This window comes from Perissodus microlepis, chromosome 18 (genome assembly GCF_051167445.1).
Source record: "Perissodus microlepis isolate ML-2025 ecotype Zambia chromosome 18, ASM5116744v1, whole genome shotgun sequence".
In the NCBI taxonomy this organism is placed as follows: Eukaryota; Metazoa; Chordata; class Actinopteri; order Cichliformes; family Cichlidae; genus Perissodus; species Perissodus microlepis.
Window position 1 is genome coordinate 36,076,301 of NC_140478.1, and position 15,655 is coordinate 36,091,955.

The 15,655-nt window shown below is 38.9% G+C and overlaps 1 pseudogene; it reads right to left on the bottom strand.

Annotated features, from left to right (window-relative positions):
- Positions 1–8,396: 8,396 nt before the first annotated feature.
- On the bottom strand, positions 8,397–10,548 carry LOC146368856 (uncharacterized; annotated as a pseudogene).
- Between the last annotated feature and the right edge of the window lie 5,107 nt (positions 10,549–15,655).

Genomic DNA, 15,655 nt, shown 5'->3' on the forward strand with positions numbered 1-15,655 from the left:
CCAGATGTAACTGGTGTACTCTGACTGGGGCGGGTGTCGCGTATTGTGATTGCTCATGAGATTTTGCTCATGCATTTCTTCCGAGCACATCTTCTGCAGTTGAGTATCGTCTTCTCGATTGCAAAGAGGAGCGCTGGGCTTTACGTTTTCTCTTTTTTTCTGTTTTCTTGGAGACATGTTGGAATCTGTTAACAGTGACTCTGAAAAGGATCCAAAAAAAAGGCTTCTCTGGCGAACGTTTAAATGCTGCACACATAAATGCTGCGAATAACGGACTGAAAGTTCTTGCGTCTCACCCCTATTTAAGGGTTTTAGGATCAAAGGATCAAAGGATCACAGTGGTGGTAAGATTCTAAATGTGTGTGACATCACGATTCTGTAAGCCAATGAGGTGGTCACATGACATTTGTGAGAGGGCATTCTTTACTTGGACAAATTATCAATAAGCTTTCAATACCAGTAACCATGGTGACAGTATAATTGTTTATTGTGTTGAACAATAAACAATTATATTGACAATTATGTGTGTCCAGTATGTTGGCTGATTTTCTTTTACTTTTTGCATATGAAAATAAAAGCTGGGCTGATTTTAACACCATTACAAGAAGTGTTGTTAATTATTCTTTTTGAATCATAATCAGGTTACCACAAATTGTTTTTTAATTTAGTAGAACTTGAAATGTTTGTCAGTGGGTAAACAATTCATAATGCAAAGTCAGAAACATCAAGTTATTCTTAGTACTGCATACTTGCAATACATAAGTTGTCCTAACAGTCATGTAGGGCATCCGTAGTTCAGGGGGTCGGGAAGCTCATCTTGTAACTGGATGTAATATTAGCAGACAGAGGGTTTGATGTTGCAGAATCTTTGGAGTTGTACCATGCTGAATTGAAGAGCCCAACTTTCACCAAAGGAAAGAACTAACTGGCCCCTAGATTGCCCAATCAAATCTCTTAATGCCACCAGCCCTCCCCTACCTTCACTGTGTGCTCAGCTTGTAGAAAAGAGTTGAGTGTGGAAGAAATGGCAAAAATGTGGAGCTGAAAAGCTAAGAGAGAAAAAGAAATTATATATAAACCAACGTGTCAAATTAATGGACATGTTAGTTATTGGAGTTCTGGCTGCATTTTATATATCTATATTGTGTCCTTTTTATAATAAATAATAAAAAACATTATTTATCCTCACTGTATGAACATTGTTGGAGTCCTTGAAGTCTCGTCATGTTGAAGTTACTCATGTGATGTGATGTTGTTATAATGATCCAGCTGGTGTGCAGCCATCATATTAGAGTTCTCTTTCTTCTTCTGATTTTATACAATTTTTCTGTGATGGTGTCACATTTACAGTGGTCGCAACAATTGCACCTATAGGACCCTGAAAAACTGGTGCACAGACTTCAGAGTCTAATAAGTGTCACCACTGTAACCACTGCATAATGCAAACCATGACACGAGTTTAGTCTTGGTGTGAAACTCATTTTGGTTCATAGACACCAATCTGACCTTAAGTGGAACAGACCCATAAAACTAATGCGTAATAAATCTGTTAATAAATAAATCCAAATTCTCCCATCATCATTCTTTGGTAGGAAGTCATAAATAGGAGTTAAATTCAGACTCGCACAGGCTCACCTCTGCACGACTGGCTTCTCCTGTAACCCTGCATGTTTCTAAGGTTTGTTTTCTTTCTTTTTTTGTTGTTGTTCTTGTGCTTTTTGTCCTCGGGTGAGGTTTGAAGTGTCTGTGTGGTGCAGCTGGTCTGGTCTGTCCAGGCTGCACCACACAGACACTTCCAATCACCACACATCAAAGTACAAAGCGTATGACGTCATCACATTCTGTGTTAGGAAGTCATATTTAGGAGTTAAATTCATTGTTCATCATACTCAAGAAATCTTTCTGTTATCTTGATTAACTTATCCCAACATTGTCAATCAGACTAAGTGATCACATGACGCTAGTTATCAACTCTATAAGGTAACCCAGGGTTTCCCATTTTAGCTACTAGCCTGTTTACATGAAAGGGGTGGCGTTGGGGGCATCTGACCAATCACATACAGAGCAGCAGAACAGCTGACTTTACAAAGAAAGATAAAACTATAAACATGAAAAGGTTAAACACTTGTATTAATAAAGTTCAAATAGGAACTAAAAGTTCTTTTGCTGAGCTCTGTTGATGTTTACCAGTCTGGGAGAAAATACAAGCATAAATACAAAAATGGCCGTGGATATACTGGGAAAAGCATGTCGAATGATGAGCAGTGATACAGGAGACCAAGAGGAATTGCTCAGATAAGATTAAATGCTTTCATGGACGAGGACATGCTAGGGACAAGCGTTGCAGACAAAAGAAAAAAACGAGATTAATGTTTATAGAGGAATTCAAAATGTTGTGAAATTGTTCTGCAGACAAATGGGAAAAGTCAAAGAATGAAGTTGAATTTAAGAATCTAAACTGATTAGACTACTGATGCTCATCAATGGAAAGATCCTCCCACTATCCATGGCACAGCAGTCCAAAGGGATCTTTCAGGTACTTGTTGTAAAGCAGTTTTCCAGAGAACTGATTGGTAGCTAAGTGGTGATTTCATACTTGTTGATCCGTAATCTCAAACACAACCTGCTCTGAAGCAGGTTTGCTCTACAGTTTAAGTCACTATGGTGATATACTCCAGTAAGAAGTGAGCTACCTTCATAGTACCTCTGTACTCATACCTGTGTGTTTCTTTGGCATTGCTTGTAGATATGTTTTAAAATGCAGCTGCAGTGCATTTTAAAACCTTAAGGAAGCTGTTATTGATATGGTGTAGATTAGCCAACAGATTTCTTTTTTTTTTTACCTGATGGACACAATGCAGTGTAGTAGCCCTGCCCCTCGTTATGGTTTGTTCTTCATCATTCACTCACTGTGCGTCGACATGCTGGATGTCTCCACAAACAGTTCTCTGCATGCAGAGGCAGTTTTTCTTCATTTGGAGCTTTGTGGGAGCTGAGTTCTGTTTACAGAGATGTTAATGGTCCTGTATGTGACCTGTCAGATTTTATTTATTAAACAGACCACCTTGCAGTGTAGCTTCCACGTTAGCTGAGGTTTGTTTTATTATTTGTTTTTGCTTGGTTTTTATTATTCTTGCTGATGATTTGTATTATCTAAATGTAAGGTTCATTCATATCAGTTTGCTTATTTAATTTAAATACAGTTTTTTTTTTTGCCTTTATCTTTGTCTCCATAACTGATAGTCTCTTATATCAGATTCTGCTCATAAGGTTACTTTAACATTTGAGGCCACGTTATGATTGGTTTAGGTGGCAGCACAAGCAGCTTCACTTGCATAAAATATACATATTTTTTAAATAACATCTGAAGTAATTTAATGAGGAATGAGTCATCCAGTTCAGCTCTGGTATTATGATAATATAATATGTGCTTCAGTCTTAAACAAGCACAGAATTTAATGAGCTGCTTCTTCCCGACTCCCTGATTTCTGCACAGCTGGATTATTGTACCAAAGAAACTGTTTCTGTAATATTTCTGTGAAATATAGTAATCCACTAAAACCCAGTGAGTGTTGGTTAGCTAAGATTTGTTTTTGTTCTTGATGGAATCGAAACACTCAGAAACGTCATTAATATTCGCTTGTCCTGCTGCAGACTTTTCTATCCAATCTAACAGTGAGAGCGAGCATGTGGTGCCCCACCCACTGGCTACAGGCCACATATTTCTGCAGATAAAGGCACCACCGTATTTGCCTTTATTCCGATGAAATGTCCTCTAAAGGACGCCCACACAATTGATGAGAAGTCAGAGACCAGATGCCGATATTGTAATTCCATTAGAAAAAAGGCTGCACTTAAGTAGGGAAGATATGTGTAGGGTTTTTAAGGCCATTGCAGTCCCAAATGGAGGCAGATGGGGTATGTGAAGTTCAATATCTGTGGGCTGAGCACCCTGATACCACAACTCAAGATTTCTGTTTCTGCGTTATCAAAGGTAGCCGGTCAGAATATTCTGGATAATCCTTCATAATTGATCAGAATTTGCCAAATAGACTTAACATGGTGTTAAGTCTGTCACATCATTTATGAAAGTCAAAGGTTAAAGTGTGATTTTCATCAAGAAGAACTTGAAAAGAGAAACTACATGACTATGACTTGACATTAGGCACAGACAGGAATGCTCAAGCGGTATTAGCTGTTTGAAGGTACATTAGGAAAATGTTGAACGTAATGCACAACAAGCACCTTATATCCTCCACAGAAGGTTGATAATTAACCTTTAACCTCCGTCACTGTGATGTGTGAATACTTCTGCTACTTTACGAACTATTGTAATCATAAAACACTTTTAAAATCTGTATACTCCAATGATTTAAAAACAATAATACAGCAAACATTTAAAACAAATCTCATGACCAAGGGCGCTGCTGGCTTCAGGACCATGCAATAATCCATGTGTGGTTTGTATTTGTATTATAATACAGTCTGTGAGAAAGCCTTTTGTTATATTATTGAGAATATTGATCAACTAATTGTGATGGTGATGGTGCTCATCCGTCTTTTATCAGTCACTGCATTTTAACACAGTTTGCTCACCGTACATTCCAGTTTCTGGTCGCTGAAACCAGTCAGACCTGAGCTCCTGGGGGCCTCCCTCAGGTGAATGTTGTTTTTTAAACTTCGTACCGCTTACAAAACTTCCCCAGCAGAACAATTGGTTTCAGGTTTATTCATGTAAAGAGTTTGTACATGATAGATAGTTGTTTTTTTTAAAAATATAGAATAGAATAGAATAGAATGCCTTTATTGTCACTATACAGTTGTACAATGACATACAGAGCATCTCCTACTCAGTGTAAACATGCTGGGGGGGGGTACAGTTCTGCAGCGCTATGTACATATGGACAGTATTAACATAGGGAAAAACATATATATATATAAAATGTACAATATACAAGCCGTAAGTAATATGTAATAAATAGTGTTATGTATATACAGTTGAGTTATTGCACATAGAATTGGTATTAGATTAGACTAGATTAGATTAGATTAGATTAGATTAGATTAGATTAGATTAGATTAGATGAAACTTTATTAATCCCTTGGGTGGGTTCCTCCGGGAAATTCAGTTTCCAGTAGCAAAGCACTGAAAGAAGTTGCATGTTACAGATACATTAAGGGGAATGAGAGTAAGGATATAACCATAAATACACCATATATACACATATACACATACAGGGAGTGCAGAATTATTAGGCAAGTTGTATTTTTGAGGAATAATTTTATTATTGAACAACAACCATGTTCTCAATGAACCCAAAAAACTCATTAATATCAAAGCTGAATGTTTTTGGGAGTAGTTTTTAGTTTGTTTTTAGTTTTAGCTATTTTAGGGGGATATCTGTGTGTGCAGGTGACTATTACTGTGTATAATTATTAGGCAACTTACCAAAAAACAAATATATACCCATTTCAATTATTTATTTTCACCAGTGAAACCAATATAACATCTCCACATTCACAAATATACATTTCTGACATTCAAAAACAAAACAAAAACAAATCAGCGACCAATATAGCCACCTTTCTTTGCAAGGACACTCAAAAGCCTGCCATCCATGGATTCTGTCAGTGTTTTGATCTGTTCACCATCAACATTGCGTGCAGCAGCAACCACAGCCTCCCAGACACCGTTCAGAGAGGTGTACTGTTTTCCCTCCTTGTAAATCTCACATTTGATGATGGACCACAGGTTCTCAATGGGGTTCAGATCAGGTGAACAAGGAGGCCATGTCATTAGTTTTTCTTCTTTTATACCCTTTCTTGCCAGCCACGCTGTGGAGTACTTGGACGCGTGTGATGGAGCATTGTCCTGCATGAAAATCATGTTTTTCTTGAAGGATGCAGACTTCTTCCTGTACCACTGCTTGAAGAAGGTGTCTTCCAGAAACTGGCAGTAGGACTGGGAGTTGAGCTTGACTCCATCCTCAACCTGAAAAGGCCCCACAAGCTCATCTTTGATGATACCAGCCCAAACCAGTACTCCACCTCCACCTTGCTGGCGTCTGAGTCGGACTGGAGCTCTCTGCCTTTACCAATCCAGCCACGGGCCCATCCATCTGGCCCATCAAGACTCACTCTCATTTCATCAGTCCATAAAACCTTAGAAAAATCAGTCTTGAGATATTTCTTGGCCCAGTCTTGACGTTTCAGCTTGTGTGTCTTGTTCAGTGGTGGTCGAAGCGGGTGAATAAAGTCACCCAGTAGCTAGCTGTGCCATTACCCAGCATACACCACTCCCTCCATAAATGCAATAAACGATACAAAAGTATCGTTCTACCTGTTTTTCAGGTAGTTGTTTACATTATATAATTTATTGTGTTCTGTATACGTCACTACAATGTGATTTGGAAAATGTCTAAATATACCGACAACAGGCACTTCCGCGGCAATCTCTTCAATCGGAGGACCCTTCACGTCAATTCCCGACGCGAGGGGGGTACCCTGCGCGTCCATAAGTGAAGCAGAGGGAGCCTGGACATGCGTCACACGTTTGACGAGTTGGGAGTGAGAACGTGTTGGACTGGACTTGTTACTGGGAGGTGGAGTGGAGAGGGGAAGGAGTTGATGTAGCAGTCGCATACAAGAATATCAGCAGAAAAGGATGGGGTAATGAATGCTGGTTTGGACATAATGCCAAATCTTGGTCATTAGATTGTAACAACAACAGTTATACATTTCGGTACAACAACATTGAAACTCCTGTCTCAGGTCCTCGTTCCTCCAGAGTAGGAGTGTACCTGGATCACAGAGCAGGTATTTTGTCCTTCTACAGCGTCTCTGAAACCATGACTCTCCTCCACAGAGTCCAGACCACATTCACTCAGCCGCTCTATGCTGGACTTTGGCTTCAAAATTATGGAGACACAGCTGAGTTGATTAAAGTGAAATAGACTGAAGTCTTTCATATTGTGGGTTTAAATCTGTATTTTAGTTTCATTTTATTTTCTCTCCATCATTTCTGCACAGAGATCAGCTGTCAGTCAAACATTATGGGTGGTACCTCCACATCTTCTAGTTGTTCTCTTGATGTTTCTGAGTTTTTAAAGGAGATATTTCCTGTGACTGTTTATGGAGGCTATCACTGCTCATCATCATTTTGATTTACTAAAATATTTCTCCACATGAAAATGTAAACTTCTCTATCCTCTAAATGTTTCTGGAATATTTGTATTGAAAAATGTCAACATTTCTCTTTATGAGTATGGCAGACCATGTGTGTGTGTTTGTGTTTGTTTTTGTCAAAATCATCAAACAAATGAGGAAAAACTGTGATTTTAATGAATGAATTCATATATTGTGTTGATGTTTTATTGTGTGAATAAACTGGAAGGTTTGACTATAAATCAAACTTTGAACAAAGTCTTTTCTTTTGTCTTCATTCCAGGATCTCACTCAAATCTGATGCAGAAAATATGAAACTAATCTGAGAGAATAACTGAAGCAGTTTTCCTCCTGAAGCATCACAAAGTTCAGAGTTCATGTTTAGAGCAGAAGATTCAGCAGTCGCTCTGTGACCTTTCAACTTTCTTCACTAAAACAGCTTCATTACAGAGAAACAAGTCACATTTTCTTGATGTTCTTAAGTCCTTTCAGATGTTTTTAATGGTCCTTGAATGCAGCATCAGTGTCGCAGGTTTAAAAGGTCACTTTCTGTTGTGTTCAAAGATTTCCTTCAGATATGGTCTTTAATCAGTAAAGCCAGTGATACAGCAGTGTCATTAGCTGTGTTATTGGCACCAGGCTGTGTTTATGTATGTATTTAATTCTGTCTGAGGATGTCTTCAGCATGAAATGATCATTTGCTCAGCTGCTGTGTCTCAAACGACTCCTACAGTCTTTGCTTATGTGACCAACTTTTAAACAACCAAAACAAATTCCCCTTTCCTTGATAAAATTTAGCTTATCTCGATGCATTTTAGCTTTAAACTGCTTACAATTCTCTAGTAAATGACTGCTGTGTGAACAAAACAAACAACTATGCAGAACAGTGGAATTTGTTCTGCTTCCAGTTGATTGAGTTTTGACTCCTGGAACCGTACTGACATTAGTGGCAAAACTACTTCCCTTTTTTCTTTGCTTGGTGGAACTTGAAACTTTAAAGCTGCTTCCAGATTGTGAGTCTTGGATGTTGCCAAACACTGGATCTTATGCTACTTTCACCTGTTTTATTATGAAGGCAACCAGATCAGTGAACACTGCTCTGTGACCATTTTGTTCCTGCAGTTCATAGGCAACAACTCTCCATTTTTCCCTCAATTTGTATGGAAGTTTCATAACAATCATTCTCATATTTGAGGGCAAATCCAACTCCTTCATATAAACAACTTGCTGTGTTAGATTCGAACATCCTTGAAGAAAAAGAGAGAATGACTGTAGACCTTTCACATCCTCACTTTTAATAGGTGCCCAACTCACAATCCTCTCCATATATGCAGAGGCAATTTTATTTCCGTTCCCAAAATGTTCTTCAAGAAGACATTTGGCTGTGGAATAGCCCTGCTCAGGAGGTAAATGCTGACAACTATGCACCAAGTCTTTAGGCTGCCCCCTAGTGAACTGCTCTAAAAAATGCAAACAGTCGCTCCAGTTATCAGTTTTAGCTTCCACTCCATTTTCAAAGGCATTCATAAATGATCTGTACTGTAAAGGGTCTCCATCAAACATAGGGATGTTTCTAGCTGGAAGGACAGAAGATAAGTTTTGTTTTACAAGCAAAGTAGTGATGTCATTTTGTTTTTGCATAATATTGACAATCTCCTTCGTGCAATTCTCAGTCAAAGTAGGAGACTGAGGCTGTGTTTGCTGCGTCACTTGAGCTGAATCATCAACTTTTACCATCACCTCATCCACCTGATGTTGGTTTTGACTTTGTCTAGGTATGATTACTTGTGATTCAGATGCAGAATTTGTACCAGAGTAATCTCTTTCTGCCGGAACAAATGTATCAGCACAAGGATTTAAATTAGGCGCTTCTTGTACGTGCCCTCTTTCAAAATAAGAGTTCATTCCATCAGAACGCTCAGAGCTACAAACTGAGTTTATTTTTAAGACACGAAGCTTTGCCTTAGTTGCTGCCAACTCTGTTTCCAAGGATAATTTCTCCTTTTCTTTTCTCAGTTTTTCCTCTTGCGCTTCAATAGAATGTTTTTCTTTAATGCAGCGAGTCGCTCCATGAGCGCTGCCTTGTCAGCCGCAGCTTTAATGCGTGCGGAAGATGTTGATGAAATTCGACTTTGCTGTGACAATGTTTTCGAAGGTGGCTTTACACTTGAGATATTAGAGACACTGTCTTCAGGATTTATTTCATCCAAACTTTCAACAGCTTGATCATTAAGAGCAGTATTGCTTTGTTCAGTATACGGCTCGCCTGCTTGCTGCAACCAAACCTTTACTTTGTCCATAAAAACAGAGAATGCTGTCACCTTAGACTGAAAATGTGCGCTTTGCCTTTTCACTTCATCTTCTGGCAGTGGCAAACTTAAAAAGGATTCTTGCAAAGCGTTTGCATCTTGATAGCATTTAATAAACTTCCCAAATTCAGAAGACACTTCCTTAACCTTCTCATGTGAGGTCATTAAAGCAGAAGTTTTCCCCATGTACTTAGATGCTTGCTTACACATTGAACTCCGCTTTTCTTGGCATGTCTTTATATACAAATCCAAACCTTTTGGCGTAAATTTGATGCTTCTTTTCTCTGCTTGCATCTGAGTGTCATCCTCTTGTTTACTCTCTTGTTTACTCTTAATATCCGACATTTTTATTGTCCTCTTGGATTATTTCAAACATTATAAAGATGCACAGCACACTGAGAATCCATAGCATAAAGCGCAAACATGATTGCAGTGAACAAACATTTCCACAGAGGGCGTTGGCATGTTTCAATTAGTGATCCTATTATGCACAAATTTAGTACATCAAAACTCAGTTCATCAGTCTTTGTAGTGAAATAATGTCTTTAAACTCCAATAGCTTCACCGTTTTCCTTTACGGCTTAAACAATATTGTCACTCACCAGCTTTGATGAACGAGTGACATGTTGATCCAGGCTTCAACATCAAATCCGTCTGGAGTACTTACAGACGATCCAGTAACTTTTATTCGAGTTCGACGGTGATCCTTGAAATCCATATATCCAACATATCCATTAATGAAGGATTATTCCTTTGTCCACGGGCAGGTTTTTTACTTTTTGTAGTGGCAATTCCTTTTGTTTGACAAACCAAACATCCCACAATTAAAAGTCCACAAGCCACTGCTGCACTGAGATAATATTTCGTACGCAGGCAAAAGAAGTCCACTGTCCAAACTTTAAAGTTGCGTTTTTATGGTTTATTTTATCCAGTTTGGCAAGCAATAACAAGATCCATTTTTAGTTACTTCCTGCTGCTTCTCCTGCTCTAGTAAAAAACCATAGGCTCACCCCAGTGCATGCTGGTCCTATACCAGTGTCTTTATTTATAGAAACAAAATGGCCCTACAGCTTTTACTGACTAATTTAACAAGGTAACATCAAACAAACAAAACATTGAAAGAAATATTAACCTACAAATAAACTTGTAAATAAACCCCAAAATATAAGTAAACTAACAACAAACTTTAACTAATTTCAAAATAATAAAAAATAAGAACAAATAGCTCCAACAGAAGTTATTGCTGCAGACTGAAGGTTCTGTAAACTACTCAGTCATAGAATGATTACGATATTGAACTAAAACAAATGCCTGAATCCTAAATTATGGATATCCTATTGTGGTGATCTGAAATGTAACACTAAATGTGATTAAAACACTAAAACTCTGGACTCCGGGGCTGAACGACCGCGGGGATCACCAGCCCGAGGAAAACACAAAATACACATGACTCCGTGAGAAAGACAATTCATTCTTGAATGAAGACGTTGATCAGACACATTTAAAATGTAGCCAATTGTGTTTATTATTAAATTATTAAGGAAATAGAAAAGCGGGGGAATAGAAAAGGGGGGAGGGGTGGGGGGTAAAGAAGAGGGTAAAGGAAAGGGATAGAAAGGAGGAAAGAGATAGAGGAGAGAGAACCCCAACTATGCCCTCTGAGCAAGCACTGGGTGCGACAGTGGATAGGAACAACTCCCTTTAAAGGAAGAAACCTATGACAGAACCAGGCTCTAGAGGGGGCAGTCAACTGTCGGGACTGGTTGGGGGGTGAGGGTGAAAGAGAAAGGGGGGGGGGGGGGTGGGGGGGGGGGAGATGGGACAGGTGTTAGGAGTTAAGGTGAAAATTACGATGCAACGGTGGAGGAGGAAGACGGGGTGACATCAGCAGAAGGAAAAGTAGAAAAAGTAGAAAAAGCAGGAGTGCTCTTTCTCCAGAAGAAGCGGAAGCGTTTTTTCTTCTTTTCCATCATCTTTTCCACGAGCACTTTTTTCTCTAGGATGAGGGTTCGTAACTCATCAATTGTTTGTGTATTTTCCTTCTCGAGTTTCCTGCATGTTGTCTCCACTTCTTCTAATTTGGCTTGTTTTTCTTCGAGCCTTTCTTTCAGTTCTTTACATTTGGCCTCCTGCATAAGCTTTGCCTCGTGCATCTCTGTATAACTGTGTTGTAATTTGTTGTGTGCGTCTTGTAGCTGCTGACTTCTCTCGAGTTCTTGAAGTGTACACTGCAGGTCTTTGCTTGTTTTCTCTAGTTGCTGCTTTAACATCTGCACCTCAGTGTTTTTGCACTTCAAGTTGTTGGAAAGTTTCTCCAGTTCTGTGTTTTTTCTCAGCATGTCACTGAGCTTACTCTGCATCTCTGAGCATTGTTTTTGCACTTTTTTCTTTTCCCCCTCCAGCTCAGTTGTTTTGGAGTTCAGTTTGTTATAACGGTCTTGCAGTTGTTGGTTTTTCCTCTCAAAGTTCTGGAGAATTTGTTTATCTTTTTTCTGCTTTATTTCCCGTTGTTCTTTGTCTTGAAGCAGCTCTTGATATTTGTGCAGCGTTTCATCAAGCTTTACCTGCTGCGCTCCGTATTTTTCCTGCATGCCTCTCTGGTTTATGTCCAGTTTTTCTTTCTCTTCAAGGATTTCTTTATTTTTTTGCAGAGCTTCATCAAGCATTACTTGCAAACCTTGGTTGTGTTTCTTGATGTTCTGCAGCTCACAATCCAGATCTTTCTGTTTCGTGTCATGCTGTTCTTTGTCTTGTAGGAAATCCTTATTTCTTTGCACTGTTTTATCAAGCTTTATTTTCAGCGCGGTGTATTTTTCCTCCACGCCTTCAAGCTTGGAGTCCGTTTCTTTCTGTTTAATTTCTAGTTGCTTTTTTTCTTGAAGCAACTCTTTATTTTTGTTCAGTGTTTTTTCAAGCTTTGCCTGAAGTCCTTTGTGCTTTTCCTCCATGCCTTGCAGTTTGCGCTGCTTTATGTCCATTTGTTCTTTTTCTTGGAGGAGTTCTTGATTTTTTTGCAGAGCTTCATCAAGCTTTATTTGCAAGGCTTCCTTGTGTTTCTCGCTGTCCTGAAGCTTGCAATCCATATCTTCCTTTTTCATGGTCTGTTGCGCTTTCTTTTGAAGAAACTCAACCCTTCCTTTCAGCACTTTTTGATTTATCTCAGTGCCTTGGAGTTTTATGACCAGTTGTTTCTTCTCTTGGAGGAGTTCTTGATTTTTTTGCAGAGCTTCATCCAGCTTTACTTGCAGCTCCTGAATCTTTTTTTCCCTCTCTTTCTCGTTTTTCTTCTGTTGGAGGATTTCTTCTGTTGGTTTTTCTTGTACTTTATTAAGCTTTGCTTGGAGCTCAAAGTTCCTCCCCCGCATATCTAGGAGTTCCATTTCTTTCTCCTTTTGAATATCCTCCTTATCGAGAAGCTGTTTGAACAGTCTATCTACTTCGGCGGTCCTTCTCTCACAGTGCTCTCTCAGTTTGATAATCTCCGCTCGTTGTTTAAAAAAACTTTCCCAGATGTAACTGGTGTACTCTGACTGGGGCGGGTGTCGCGTATTGTGATTGCTCATGAGATTTTGCTCATGCATTTCTTCCGAGCACATCTTCTGCAGTTGAGTATCGTCTTCTCGATTGCAAAGAGGAGCGCTGGGCTTTACGTTTTCTCTTTTTTTCTGTTTTCTTGGAGACATGTTGGAATCTGTTAACAGTGACTCTGAAAAGGATCCAAAAAAAAGGCTTCTCTGGCGAACGTTTAAATGCTGCACACATAAATGCTGCGAATAACGGACTGAAAGTTCTTGCGTCTCACCCCTATTTAAGGGTTTTAGGATCAAAGGATCAAAGGATCACAGTGGTGGTAAGATTCTAAATGTGTGTGACATCACGATTCTGTAAGCCAATGAGGTGGTCACATGACATTTGTGAGAGGGCATTCTTTACTTGGACAAATTATCAATAAGCTTTCAATACCAGTAACCATGGTGACAGTATAATTGTTTATTGTGTTGAACAATAAACAATTATATTGACAATTATGTGTGTCCAGTATGTTGGCTGATTTCCTTTTACTTTTTGCATATGAAAATAAAAGCTGGGCTGATTTTAACACCATTACAAGAAGTGTTGTTAATTATTCTTTTTGAATCATAATCAGGTTACCACAAATTGTTTTTTAATTTAGTAGAACTTGAAATGTTTGTCAGTGGGTAAACAATTCATAATGCAAAGTCAGAAACATCAAGTTATTCTTAGTACTGCATACTTGCAATACATAAGTTGTCCTAACAGTCATGTAGGGCATCCGTAGTTCAGGGGGTCGGGAAGCTCATCTTGTAACTGGATGTAATATTAGCAGACAGAGGGTTTGATGTTGCAGAATCTTTGGAGTTGTACCATGCTGAATTGAAGAGCCCAACTTTCACCAAAGGAAAGAACTAACTGGCCCCTAGATTGCCCAATCAAATCTCTTAATGCCACCAGCCCTCCCCTACCTTCACTGTGTGCTCAGCTTGTAGAAAAGAGTTGAGTGTGGAAGAAATGGCAAAAATGTGGAGCTGAAAAGCTAAGAGAGAAAAAGAAATTATATATAAACCAACGTGTCAAATTAATGGACATGTTAGTTATTGGAGTTCTGGTTGCATTTTATATATCTATATTGTGTCCTTTTTATAATAAATAATAAAAAACATTATTTATCCTCACTGTATGAACATTGTTGGAGTCCTTGAAGTCTCGTCATGTTGAAGTTACTCATGTGATGTGATGTTGTTATAATGATCCAGCTGGTGTGCAGCCATCATATTAGAGTTCTCTTTCTTCTTCTGATTTTATACAATTTTTCTGTGATGGTGTCACATTTACAGTGGTCGCAACAATTGCACCTATAGGACCCTGAAAAACTGGTGCACAGACTTCAGAGTCTAATAAGTGTCACCACTGTAACCACTGCATAATGCAAACCATGACACGAGTTTAGTCTTGGTGTGAAACTCATTTTGGTTCATAGACACCAATCTGACCTTAAGTGGAACAGACCCATAAAACTAATGCGTAATAAATCTGTTAATAAATAAATCCAAATTCTCCCATCATCATTCTTTGGTAGGAAGTCATAAATAGGAGTTAAATTCAGACTCGCACAGGCTCACCTCTGCACGACTAGCTTCTCCTGTAACCCTGCATGTTTCTAAGGTTTGTTTTCTTTCTTTTTTTGTTGTTGTTCTTGTGCTTTTTGTCCTCGGGTGAGGTTTGAAGTGTCTGTGTGGTGCAGCTGGTCTGGTCTGTCCAGGCTGCACCACACAGACACTTCCAATCACCACACATCAAAGTACAAAGCGTATGACGTCATCACATTCTGTGTTAGGAAGTCATATTTAGGAGTTAAATTCATTGTTCATCATACTCAAGAAATCTTTCTGTTATCTTGATTAACTTATCCCAACATTGTCAATCAGACTAAGTGATCACATGACGCTAGTTATCAACTCTATAAGGTAACCCAGGGTTTCCCATTTTAGCTACTAGCCTGTTTACATGAAAGGGGTGGCGTTGGGGGCATCTGACCAATCACATACAGAGCAGCAGAACAGCTGACTTTACAAAGAAAGATAAAACTATAAACATGAAAAGGTTAAACACTTGTATTAATAAAGTTCAAATAGGAACTAAAAGTTCTTTTGCTGAGCTCTGTTGATGTTTACCAGTCTGGGAGAAAATACAAGCATAAATACAAAAATGGCCGTGGATATACTGGGAAAAGCATGTCGAATGATGAGCAGTGATACAGGAGACCAAGAGGAATTGCTCAGATAAGATTAAATGCTTTCATGGATGAGGACATGCTAGGGACAAGCGTTGCAGACAAAAGAATAAAACGAGATTAATGTTTATAGAGGAATTCAAAATGTTGTGAAATTGTTCTGCAGACAAATGGGAAAAGTCAAAGAATGAAGTTGAATTTAAGAATCTAAACTGATTAGACTACTGATGCTCATCAATGGAAAGATCCTCCCACTATCCATGGCACAGCAGTCCAAAGGGATCTTTCAGGTACTTGTTGTAAAGCAGTTTTCCAGAGAACTGATTGGTAGCTAAGTGGTGATTTCATACTTGTTGATCCGTAATCTCAAACACAACCTGCTCTGAAGCAGGTTTGCTCTACAGTTTAAGTCACTATGGTGATATACTCC